This window comes from Oxyura jamaicensis, chromosome 3, assembly GCF_011077185.1.
Source record: "Oxyura jamaicensis isolate SHBP4307 breed ruddy duck chromosome 3, BPBGC_Ojam_1.0, whole genome shotgun sequence".
NCBI classification, from domain to species: Eukaryota; Metazoa; Chordata; class Aves; order Anseriformes; family Anatidae; genus Oxyura; species Oxyura jamaicensis.
The window spans coordinates 111,573,650-111,586,330 of record NC_048895.1 but is presented as its reverse complement, the minus strand read 5'-3'; the positions used below and the strand labels follow the sequence as shown (position 1 = coordinate 111,586,330).

General features: G+C 43.5%; 1 protein-coding gene across 5 annotated transcripts in view; it reads right to left on the bottom strand.

Annotated features, from left to right (window-relative positions):
* The window catches only part of EVA1A (eva-1 homolog A, regulator of programmed cell death), a 188,355-nt gene that overhangs the window by 73,964 nt on the left and 101,710 nt on the right, over positions 1 to 12,681 (bottom strand). The window lies entirely within an intron of this gene.

Genomic DNA, 12,681 nt, shown 5'->3' with positions numbered 1-12,681 from the left:
ATCAAAATGGTAAAATGAATTCCTTTACAAGCCACAGACTCCTTCAGATCTCAGCCCCTTTCACTACAATTACATGGTGCAATTCTTTTGCCTTGCCTATGTGAAATAAAACCCATGAGAGAACACACACAGTTCATAAAAACCAAACCACCTGAAAATCCTATCAAAATAATATGCAGCACTTCAAACACTCCTCCCAAGAGGGGAGGTTGAGAAAACAATACTTGAAAGATGTATAAGCATTGTGCTTAATGCACTACTGGAAGATGCTCAAAAATTCATCTGATGAGTGCAGGAATAGAACAGAAAAATATATATATATAGTTCAGTTCAGGCCAGGTCAGGTGATCTTCTGAAAGATTCTTCCTATCCATTTTCTGAAGAAGCACAAAACCCATGAGATTCTATAAACAAACAGCTACCCAGAAGGGGGTATGATACAATGATAAAAACCAACAGTCACATCTATAATAATTTTAAAAATTAAAAACCCTTAAGTGAAATCCAGGAGCTGCTTGTGTGTACGCTGCTCACTGCAATGCGATGTTTTTCTGCAACTCCTAAAAGATTTTAGAAGGTGGTAAATGACTCGATGCTCCCCACACACTGCATACATTAGAAAGGGGTAAATAGGCATAACATCACTGGCTTGTCTGCTTCACATCAATCGCAGGCAAAATCATAAGACAGCTTTGGAAAAAATCAGCAATTAATGCCCAATAATGGTTAGCAGAGAAGGAATCCCATGAAATTAATCCAGTCTCACATTTTGATAAGCCTACCAATGAGGCTGATAACAGTAATAGGATGGATTTAACGGGCTTCTGGAAAACACCGGGCTTGAATTATTGAGTACTAAATTAATTTGACTGGTTTAAAATCAGCATAGCATAGATGAATTGGAAATTAGCTAATTGATATCTTTGTAGTAGTAAACTGCAAGTGGTCATTGAGTGAATTTTTGGTCCGATTCGATCCTGCCTCACCAGTTGCCATTTAATATGTTTACTTCTGAGATGGCAGAAAAAGTGAAATTATTACTTAGCAAGTTTGTGAAAGTTTGTGGAGGTGGTATGGAGAGGACAATAAAGCAAAGCAATCCAGAGAGCAGTCCCGAAAACTGCACACAAGCCAAGAGAATGAATTTCAGTACAGACATATGCACAGTCCTGGGTGTAAGACTGAACAGGAGAGACCTTGGTTCTCAGGCACGAGGCAGGAGGCCAGAAGCAGTAAGCTGGAAAAAGCCTAGCAAGTTATACAGTCTAATTAGTTTAGGGACAACAAGTCTGGCATCTTCAACACTAAGGCATGCGCTGGAGATGTAATATCAAGTAGAAGAAGCAAAGAAATTGTACGTCATCCCAATCTGGCATTTGCACAACTGTTACTGATATACAGAGCCTATTTCAGAGGCTGCAAATACTAATAAATAGGAAAGAAATCAGGGATAAGCCAAAAGAATGAATTAGGATTTGGGGAACTTCATTCTGGAGAAAGACAAGGTGCTCTACACCTTTGATTTCACAAAGAAAAGCCTAAGAGGTTTCTTAATCATAGACTACAAGTATGTAAAAAACGGAATAAAAGTTAGCTAATGAGGATTCTTCAGTCTTAAGAGGAAATGCTCTAGCAATGACCGATAGCTAAAAGTTGAATCTAGACATTCAGAGCAGGAATAAATCCCATTTCTTTGACAATTTTGCTCTGTGTGTGGGATACTTGCAGTCACTGGGAATCTTCAAATCAACTTTTCTAACATTTCACTCCAGTCCAAACAGCAACTAACTCAGAGAAGACTTAGGCCCCGTTGGTCTCAGTAACTTATCAATTAAGTGACAGGAGCTTTGAGTGCTTCTGTGGGAGGCTATTTTACAACCTAATAAAAGTCATCTCTTGGGAAAAGCTTCACAGAATTCTCCTTTTTTCTTCAGCACACTACTAATGGACCACACAGAGTAACCATTTCCCTTGTTTTCTGCTCCCATCAAGGAACAATTAAAATAATGATCTTTCAGCGATAATAGATAATAATACCTTTTCTAATACTTGAAGAGGATAATCAGAGAATGAATCAAGCAATTAATCCTTAGTTCTTATACCTTCCTCCCACTCAAGTCCTGAAATCAATGTTCATTTAAACAGAGGAATATGTGATGAATATTTCCTTCAGACAAGCACTGCAGAAGGAGGACAAGGAATTTGGGCATTTGTGACACTCAGACTGCCATACTTTATGGTATCTCCACAGAAGCCAGAAGATTCCACAGGAAAAAAGAAAAAAAAATAAAAATAAAAAATAATAATAAAAAAATGAGATTCTTGCAGGAGCTGAGATAAATGTGCTCCTGTGGCTACCACACGAACTCTCTCTCTCCATTCTCACCTGTTTTTTTTTTGGCTTGTGCTTGTTCCTTTGTCATTCATGCTTTAATTTGCCTCCTAATCTCAGTCTTGTTATTCACTATTTAAGCATTGTGCATTTTTCCCTAAAACCACAAAGAAGCAACCCCACTGTGAAAACGAAACCCATTAAGGCATTCCCTGCCCCAGGGAGTTCACAACATAGAATGTAACCCAGCCTTGTTGAACTGGTGGCCTTCAAGCCCAACCCGGCACACGCAGTCCCATCGTATTTCTCCCTGAGGCTTGGAGGGGACACTCATGGTCATGAGGTGGCTACAGGGGCAGCACTGGGAAGTGCCTAACAGATTAATAACCTCTACTGGGCCTTACAGCTAGTGATGAACAGTAGCAGCGAACACACTGCTAAATGGTAGCAAAATTGCACTGCACTTCCTGGTCCCACTGTATCTCTCTCCCTGCCCTTCTTTCTAGATATGGGATGGGGTTGCTTTTCCAGCTTCTTTCCCCACGTGCAAGCAGCAAGGCAAACTGCATCATCCCATCCCTTTTCCCAGCCAGCACCATGCCCTTCTCTCAGTAGGACTGCTAAACATGCACCACCAAAGGCAAGAGGAGACAGATGACCCGATCTCAATCTCGAAACTCAAAGCAATGGTGATAGTCACCCTAGGACCATCTTGACAAACAACTTTCACTGAAAAAAAAAAAAAAAAAAAAAAAGATGGAGAGATTCCAGGCCCCTGGAAACAAGTTGGAGGACAGTAAATTTAATGAGGAAACACAGACCCTATAAACCCCTATTAATACATCAGCCATCTGCCTGAAAAGTTTAGTACAGATACTTGCAAGATACTTGCTGGAATCATGATACATGTTCAAATATCAGCACAACAAAACAGCACGCTTATGGAATCAGCTAGGAGGCTCTCGGTTCTGGTGTGGAGACTCCGATGTGCACAAAGTTGGACAAACAATAGATAAATATGTGGGAGAGGCTGAATCACAGTGGAAACCAGGAGAACTTGTTTGCCCCAAATAGACCTAGACTTCAAAGTATCTACTGACAAGTGCAGTTGGGGCTTTGGGCAGAGCCCCTAGACTGAACTTGTGATTCTGATTTATCCAAAATTTGTCAGACCAAACCTTGTTAGTGTGAGTGCTTTGGAAAGCATGATCCCTCCCAAGATGAGTACTGTCCTAGCACTGAGTTTACATCACAGCCAACCCTCCTTCCAAATCATTAATTAGGATCTTAAGCAAAACCAGTTTAACATTGTTCCCTACTGCTTCCCCAAGGAATCTCCCACCAAGTGTTGGCATTTATTCATCACTATGTGTTTCTGGTCCCTCCAGCCTGTTTTCAGTCTGTTTTATAATCTTCATCTCCAGTCAATCTAAATTATTTTTTCAGCTCAGTCTTCACGAGACAATACAGTAAGCGCCTTAATATATGAGCAGACATCTTATTTACGCAGATTAAATGACCACATTCTTTTCATCTGTTTGGACTGCAGTTGGATCAAACTAAATGATTAAGTTATGTCTGTCAGGATTTGTTTCTGACAAATTTATGCATGTGCTATTCATGTTCTTTTATTTTACAAGGGGGAAGTTTACATGTGTAGAGGGGTCTGCTTTCTTCCTACATGCCACTAAAGGAATTGAATTAATAACTAAGCTGTGCTCTGAGTCACACAGAAAAGTCAATAAATTCTTCACCAGGGATGAGGTTTGTTTTAACTGCTTACAGATTTACTTTGTTTAGTATTTTCTCCATTATTCTGTTACAACAAAATTCACTCCTCTCTTTTCCCATCATTTACACTCTTTTTTGGCAAATATCTTGAGGGTTAGCTAAGATGCACATGCCTCCATGCAAATGCATGGCACAGTAAATTCTCCTTTCCTTACTTAGACTATTTTACTAGAGATGGAAGCCAGGCTTTTGGGACAGTTACTAGCTCTTTTACTGACTGCTGGTTATTCTTACATGTCAGTACAATTTGTAAAGATCTTAAAGATTAATGCAAGATATTTTTTTTTCTGTCCTCTAAAAACAGACTGAAAAGAGGTAACTGTTTGTCGGCCAGTCACCTTACTGATTAATTGCAAGAAGGTGGCAGACATTTTCCCAAACTGTATTTCTAGGATTTTCCTGGTTTTTTGATCCCTGAAATTTGCCTCATTCTGCCCCATTCCCAATGCATTCAGTTAGTGTTAGTGTCAGGAGATAGCACAGTGCTTTGGTAAACCCAGCAGTACTGGCTTCAAGTTCTCATTCTGTGGGGCTTTCTAATGCTGTTAGACAGTTTGAGGTCTAAAACAGGATGAAAGGAGACAAGGCGAGGTAAATATGCCACTTCCATTCACAGCTCTGCTTATGAATGTTTCCCAACTTGGTGAAAGTCAACTAACCCACAGGAACAGCAGCAAGGTACCTTGCTGTATGAAAAAGTCAGTGCCTAGAGTCACTCTTTGCAGAGCTCAGAACTCTTTCCACCACATGTAATGCAGGTCGCCCCCATAACCAGCTGATAAGAACAGGATTCTGGATCAGTTTAACACCTGAATCATCAACATTTTGTGGTCAGGGTCATGAAAAAAAGAGCTCTCCATTGCTTTGTGTCATTTCACTAAACAAACATAAATGTGAATTTCCATTAGCAGAAACAAAATGGCTGTTTTAACAAAGTTTTAACAGAGTTCCTGAAGTTTAGAGACACAACAGCAACAAAGAAAAGCCAAACCTCAGAGCAGGAAAATTGTGTAAATGTCCCCTGCAAGGGGCCCTACCCTGTTAAAGCAGACAGACTTCTCCAAAAACAATGAAGAGAACAGCATGTGCCAGCTGTGCTGTGACTCAGACTGGTGAGTGCAGCAATTAACTGGGCAGTTCTGCGACAGCAAAGGTGGGGAAAAAATAAAGGCCAAGTTCTGCCTTGGTTCAGAAAATGTGTGGGCTAAGAGAAGATTTCAGGCAACTAAACACCAAGCTATTGGACTCCTCTGGCTTTGTGCTTTGTCCGAGCAGCCAACAAATCCACGACACATACCTACAACTGAGGCACGAGCGCAGGGGTGAGCATAGGCAAATATGAGCCTAATGGTAAAACTGTATATGAAATACTTATATCTGAAAACTTCATCATTTACTTAGGTTCTGAAAAGAGAACTGAGCATAACTGAAGACAGGCTGCTACAGCTAAGATCTTCAAAATTACCTAATTGCTTTAGGGAGCTTCAGGCTTGGGCTGTGGATCCCAAGACATCTCAAAGGAGACCTCATTGTGGAGTCCAGTAGTGACTGTTTGATGAGATGAGAAAAGCAAGACAATAAAGATCAAAATGGACTAGATAAGTCTCTTGATATCAGCATCTGTGACTCTTTTGCTATCAGCATTGCAACACTGAATTGTTTCCCTCTGTTGTCTTAACTAAGACCTATTGAAATGAGAAACAGCACATCTCGGGCATTTTATGAAAATCCCTCTGAGTGATGTTAATGACTGAGGGTGGAGTGCAGCAAGGAGAATGATGTAATGAATGTCAGAGGACAAACATCCACTTTTCAGATGAACTTCTACCTGTATACTTCCATGGACTCTCTGGCTACACCTCACCACCTCCTACACTTTACCTTATCTTCTTCGCTCTCCTGGAAATTGTTTCTTGTTGGTTGGTTGTTTTTAAATGGACAGCTGAAGCAGGGAGAGAAAAAATGATTTGTCTAAGGTCTCACAGGCCTGCCCAATTCTCCACCACAGGTACAGGCAGAGACATCCATCACTTGCACTTTTGGAGCTGCAGCCAAATGTGATGGCTGGTTGGTCCTTAAGGATGTGCTCAGAGCTCTGCTGTTCACTCCCCTCACAACAACTTCTCCATCTCCAGACATTACAAAACCTGTCACGAGGAGGCAGAACAGTGAAGGACGTAAGTACCAGCGTCAGACCTTGTGAAGGTGCTTCAGGTTTGGCGCATGTGCTCTAGGAGCTGCCAAATTTAAAGACACTCAAGAAGATTTTTGCAGAGGTATTCACAGAGACAGCCTGTCTCCACAAGTTTATCAATAATGCTCAAGTGTCAACACTTCCAGGCTAGGATCTTAAGATGCCCTCATCTGCTACTATAGGGTTGCTAATGGCCCTTATCTGTATTTCACAAATGGGGAAAGTCAGGCACAAAACAATAAAACAATTCTTCTGCAGTCACTCACAAATCAGAGATGGAATAAAAAAAAAAAAAAAAAAAAAAAGGAATCCTGGCTCAAGTATCAAGTATTATCTACAGAATAATTGAACCACTTGCCCTCTCTTCCATTCCTTCTCCACCAGCCCCATCTTCCTCTGATTGCCATCACTGCTCTTTGCTGTTGTCAGCCCCATTCCTAAAGTCTTTCCTGCTGTCCCTTTCCAGAAATGTTCCCTTCTTCCCAGTTCTTCAGCCTTGCCTCAGGTCTTTCCCTAAATTTCACTGTAGTCATACTCAGGCCATCTCGCTTTGGACCAGAGCTGCCTCTCAGGTGGGGAACATGCTGGCTGGAAAGAAGCCAGCAGGCCCCATCCCCTCTGGCTGTGCCGTGGGAGGATGCTGAGTGACGATGGCAGCTCAGAGCAGTAACAGGCCTTGGCTGCCCGCTTGGTAACCTGCAAGCAGCCTCGAGTCACTGGAGAAGGGATCTGAAGGAGAAAGGTTGCTCCCCCTGGCCTCACCCCCATGACATGTCATTCAGCACGAACGAAACATTGACAGAAGGGGCTGTGTCACCTCCGATGAGAGATCCTTGGCCTGCAGGGATGAGCCTCTACCAGTCACCTCCGGTCCAGCACGAGGGTAGACACCTGTCTGCTTTCCCTTAGCACAGCATTTCGGTCTGCTTGTAAACAGGGCTGCCGGATGGAGCAGAGGGAGGACACGAGCAGGATAAGCAGCTCTCTGGTATCATGAGGAAGGGACTAGGATGAGGAGAAGGATTATTTATGGCACTGCTGCTCTGACTTGAGCACGGAGGGGTTTGAAAGCATGCAGCTTTCATGTTAATTTGTTTTTGAACTCAGGAAGGAAGGCTGGGCTTCCTACTTGTGAGCACATCACTGACCCGCTCCTTGGGTCTATTAATCTGTGACATCCTTCTCCCATGCATCTCTCCCAGGATATACTTCATTAGCTAAACCTAACTCCACACAACCTGCTTTCAGGATGCAGAACAGTCAAATAATGGGAACAGCATGGTATGCAACAGCAGGAAAATGGATTTGAGCAGAAGGCAGGTATTCTCCAAGCCTGCCTTCCCAAGCAGCGCGTCTGCAAGTGATGAAATGCACTGCTATTGAATACCAGGGCAGAAAGCATGAATAAATAAAACATGAGGGTGCCTCTTAAAAATAAATGTTGCTCCATGATCTTTTTCCCAGGAGAATGAAGTTTCCAGTGTGCTCGCTCTCTCTGCGTGTGGTATCAGATTCTGCACGGTCTGTTCCCTATAAGCTCTCAACATATGCTATGAATCTGCCCCTGCGGTACAAGTATTTTAAATCAGATGCTTATGCCTTCTTCTGATCTTTTGCAGTCACACGTGTATATATCGGATTTTGCCACAGGCTATCTATCATTTTTCCCTTTCCAGCATCTGAAACACATGACCCACAATTTAGTTTTATGTATGTTTTACTACGGTTTCCACATAATCACACAGGAAACTTTAATTCTCACCTTATGAGGCCAAGCACAAACACATAGTGCTGGACACAGACCGCACTTCTAATCCTTCTCTTTCAGAAGTGTCAAGACCGTATCTCTGATCACCAACAGGATGCATTTCTCATAACAAATGGAGAAACGTCCAAGCTGCAAATTCCATTTCAAGCAAAGCCTTACCCTTTGTGCTTGTTTGTGTGCCATTTTATACCTCCTGTCCCAAAGTAGCACCTAAAGTCATTAAGCAATTGCTCCCTCCAACTCTGAGCTCTTTTTCAGCAGAGCAGCATTGCACAAAGTGGGTATTTTCCATCACTGGTGGCACAAAGCTACAGTGCAAAGGCACACACCAGCCCTGAAGTGACCCACAGCACACTGCCAGCTTGCGTTGTACTGCATCAGGGTTGGAGGTGAATGAACAGCTTCTCTGCAAAAAAATATTTTAGGTGAAAAGCCCAGAATATGGGTCAGAATATGGTCGTGTATGTATGTACGGACTGTTGCAGCCAAAAAAAGGGGGAACAGCCCCATCTTCTGCAGACCCATCGCAGCTCCAGGATGAGACTTGCCCCTCTCAGTCCTCCCTCTCACCTCCTCCTACTTGTCTACCAGGAATTCACCATGCCTGGCCCCGTCCCCGTGCCAGACCGCAGGCAGCAGACACAGCTGGTCAGCATCATCCACATCCCAGCTGCCTCCATTTAAGGCCACAAAAAGATAAAAAAAAAAAAAAAAAAAAAAAAAAGAGGCTGGAGGTTGCCCCAGCCCCTGGCTTACTACAACCACCTCCCAGCTGTGCAAACCCTTGTGCCTCAAGGCCTGACATGACTTGGCACAGCGCTCACCAGAACAGTCCCATCTGTACGCATGCTCGCTGGTGTTTGCAGTCTTCCAGGATGGCATATTCCAGGCAAAGGGAGCTTTTAGGCGGGATATGGACCTGCTGGTTGGATGCAAGAAGACAGAGGATTTTTTAGCTCCCTGTGACAGAACTAGATGGGAGATGGTGATATGAAAATGGTCTTGTAAAACACCCACCCTGTGCACAGAGCAGAAGAGGGAGGAGCAGATGGTACAGAAGCATCAGGGAAACCTTGTAAACAGCCAATCAAGCTCTAGCCACAGGCCGTTTCAGCTGCTTCAAATCAGCCTCCATCACCTTCCAGCTGGGGCTGGAAAACATCAGGCTGGGAGTTTGTGTATCCTGAGTTATTGCCAGGCATGCCTTCGGTTCTGGAGGGATCAATACAGGCCCTGTGCAGTGTATCAGGACGGCAGTGACTTACCTATGCAAGAGGGAAGCTGGAGACATCCCCTCCCTCTCTAAACTGTTCCTTGGCTCTTTATGTTAGTTATCAGTCCTTGGGAATACAATTTCCTCTCTTCGTATTTTCCTGCAGTCTGCATTATCATTTGCTAAATGCTAGCCTGTGCTATTTATCGTGAGGTCCACAACCCTTGTCCACTCCAGGGAGTTTGCAACTAAATCACAGCAATAAATTTTCCGGTCAATGGGCTTTATAACACCAAGAGACACACAACTGAAATGATCGTCTTGGAACCTTCAGCCCCTAATCTCACAGTGGAACCTTAGTCACCAAAAGCAGGGAAGATGCACACAAAGGCAGGTTGTTTATATTCACAGTGGATTAAGAGTCAGGCTCCAAGTCTGCCTGCTTACTAATAATGACTACTTTGGCTCTACTGGCTTTATAACATGTTTGAAAGGCTCAGAAAACCACATTATCTGTAGCTCCCTTTCAACAGTATGTTTGGTTCATGAGAGCTTCTAGGCAAGCTAACAAAACAGGGTGTGTTTGTGGACTGGGAATCAGTTATAATAACATCATAGTGACCAAAATGGACACTGTGATCTACAATTACTGCTGTTCCTCTGTGTTTATTGCAGGATAGGATCATCTGAAACCTGACTCAAAGCCTATTGACTCCACTGAAAGATTTTGCAGCAGGTCCTACAAACCACTCAGGCAAGTTATCATCCCTCACTGACTTACTTTGCCCAGCACATCTGGGGAGTTTGGCCTTTCTCGCTCTAATAGCTCTTTTACCAAGAAGGGATTCAAACCTTGACTGGAAAGATTTCTCCAGCACCTCCTCATTTCTGAGACCCAAAGCCTCTTTCAGACTCATTCTTCGTTAATGACTAGAAATGCTGCAGTTTCTTCTGGCTACAGGATCTGGTTCCAGGCACCTTCAAAGCAAATCAGAGTTCAAACTGAACTGGGAACATTTAATAAAAAGTGTTAGATTTTTTTTATTAAAGAAATGAAATAAATGCTAATTGAATGTGCATGTCCAAAAGAAACACTGAGGAGTCTGTAGTTTTGAAGTTATCAACCTAGACCTGCTTTATTTCCATTGCCAATCTAAATAATGGTGGATGTTGTCCAACAACTTCTTTTTCCATCCAAACAGGCTGAGAAATCATGGGCAAACTCATTAGTATCAGAGAGAAGACATCTTTGTGCCCTGAGTGTACCAGATAGTGGTACACAGGGCAGCTGCTGCTCTGACAATGAGAGCCCACGAAAACGATGTGATGAGCTGCTGAGTGGCCATGTCCTACGTGAGGAGGGAACAACTGGCATTAGCAGGATTTGCTTTGCAGCCTTGTGGCAACAAAAACAAGAGAAAGAACTAGATGAAAATATATGAGAACAGCTTCAGAGCAAAAACTGGGCACATTTTTGGGCAGGGCAGCCTCCTCCCATGTCCCACTCTTGATCTCCCACTGTGATGAAAGCCAAGATGGAAAAAACCTCCCCAGTGCAAAGTTTGCTGGCCGTTCCCTGGCCAAATCACATCTCACTCTGCATCACACAAGGTCTGGGCTGTCTCAACATTTTCCCTGCAAGAGATTCTTCTGCAGCACCATTGTCCTTTATGGCAGGAAAGCTGTGCTGATATGGAGCGGGGATGTTTTCTAAGCATGCCAGCCTGCTGAATGCAATAGCTTGTTAACCCAGACATACTGAAGAACAAACAAAGAGGGACTGGAAGAATAATGACCAATAAACCTCATTGATCTGGAGGTCAAATCCAGCATATATCTACATATATATACTAAAGGGCTCAACCATTGGAGGGATTCCCCCTGGTACAGGGGTTTCCTATCAGTGGGCACCAAACCAACCCCGATAGCTCCCAGGTCCCTTGCCTGGCACGAGGGGAGCACATCAGGGCAGGGACAGTGGAGTGGCAAAGGGGTGACACACTGCAATACGTCTGCTGGCAGATGGTGCCAAAGAACTCGGAGCCAGCTGGAGAAGGGCTCTAGCCACGTTCTGCTGGCTTCTGCCAAATACAGGGCTCCACAGTCCCTGGAGAGCCTCCCAGGATGCTGTCTGTGCCCAGCTGGAAGCTGCATACACTAAATGCTCTGCTTTGCTGGAGAGAAGAGTTTCCCAGTGCTGATGAGGATATTTACTCCCCCTTTCTTGACATTCCTCCAGGTGACATAGGTTGTCCAAGCAAACAGCTCCTTGCAGGCTTGGCTGGAGTATGTCCTTTAAATCAGGCAAGACCTCCCATGCTTGAATAAGACTGTTGGGGCAACACAGCTCTAGGAACAGGACAAGTGGTGTCACCCCAGCTGCTTCCATGGGGCCGAATCTCCCAAAGAGCTGGTGTGCAAAACATGGACCCACCAGAGCGCTCCACATTATTATTATGCACTACAGGGCATAAACACCTCCAGGAGCTTTTGACTGCAGGACAAGTTGCTGTTCTTGGGTTGGTTCAAAGTATTCCTTGTTGGAAATTAGTGTGTTTTCAATGTTACAGACCCTAGTCCTAACTCCAATCCCTTGCTTCTGAGCTGGGTAAGTTTCTGCTGAAATGAAAAGAATGGGAAACTTTTTCTCTTATCACTGACTGAGAAAAGGAAATGTCCTTCAGAAGGACATGGATTCCTTTGATGTCTTAAAATAGAGATGAAGCTCTTTGCTCTTCTGTGCCATAAGTAGGATAACGCTACCATGTCCATTTTTGGGATCTGTTGTTTTCAAAGATGGGTAAAAATAAGAAAGAAATAGCAACATAAATAGCCTTCTCTCTCATGCATTCTTGCTGTCCTCCACAGGGATGGCTGCCAGAGCAACGAAACTATATTAGGCCTAGTGCAACCCTTAGAAAAAAGATAAACACTTCCCAGGTTTTCCTCCTTGCATAGTGACAAGAAGGGTGGGAGGCAGCCCAGGATTCAGACACCTGTATTTATATGTCTGCAATGTAAACATCCACAAGGCTATTAGGTGTGTGAGCTCCCACTGATGTCGGCACTGATCAGGTCTTTACAGTCTGAGAACAATTCAGCTTGGCAAATACCCACAATCCAGTTAAACTTGAGTGCACGGTGCTTTTGAAGGGCCCTGGGCTGAAACATCAAAGGCAGGGTTTGCAAATATTAGGTAGAACCTATAAACAAAACAGATTGTCTAAAATATCTCTGTGTACGTATATATAGGGAAATGAACTCTAGGTATTCCAGCCAGTATCCAGAATTTCCTAGGCTCACTGGCTACAACAGGAACTTTGATATTTCATCTGCCTCTAGGCAACTACATTTGGTATCAGAAACTGAATCCCATCCAAGGA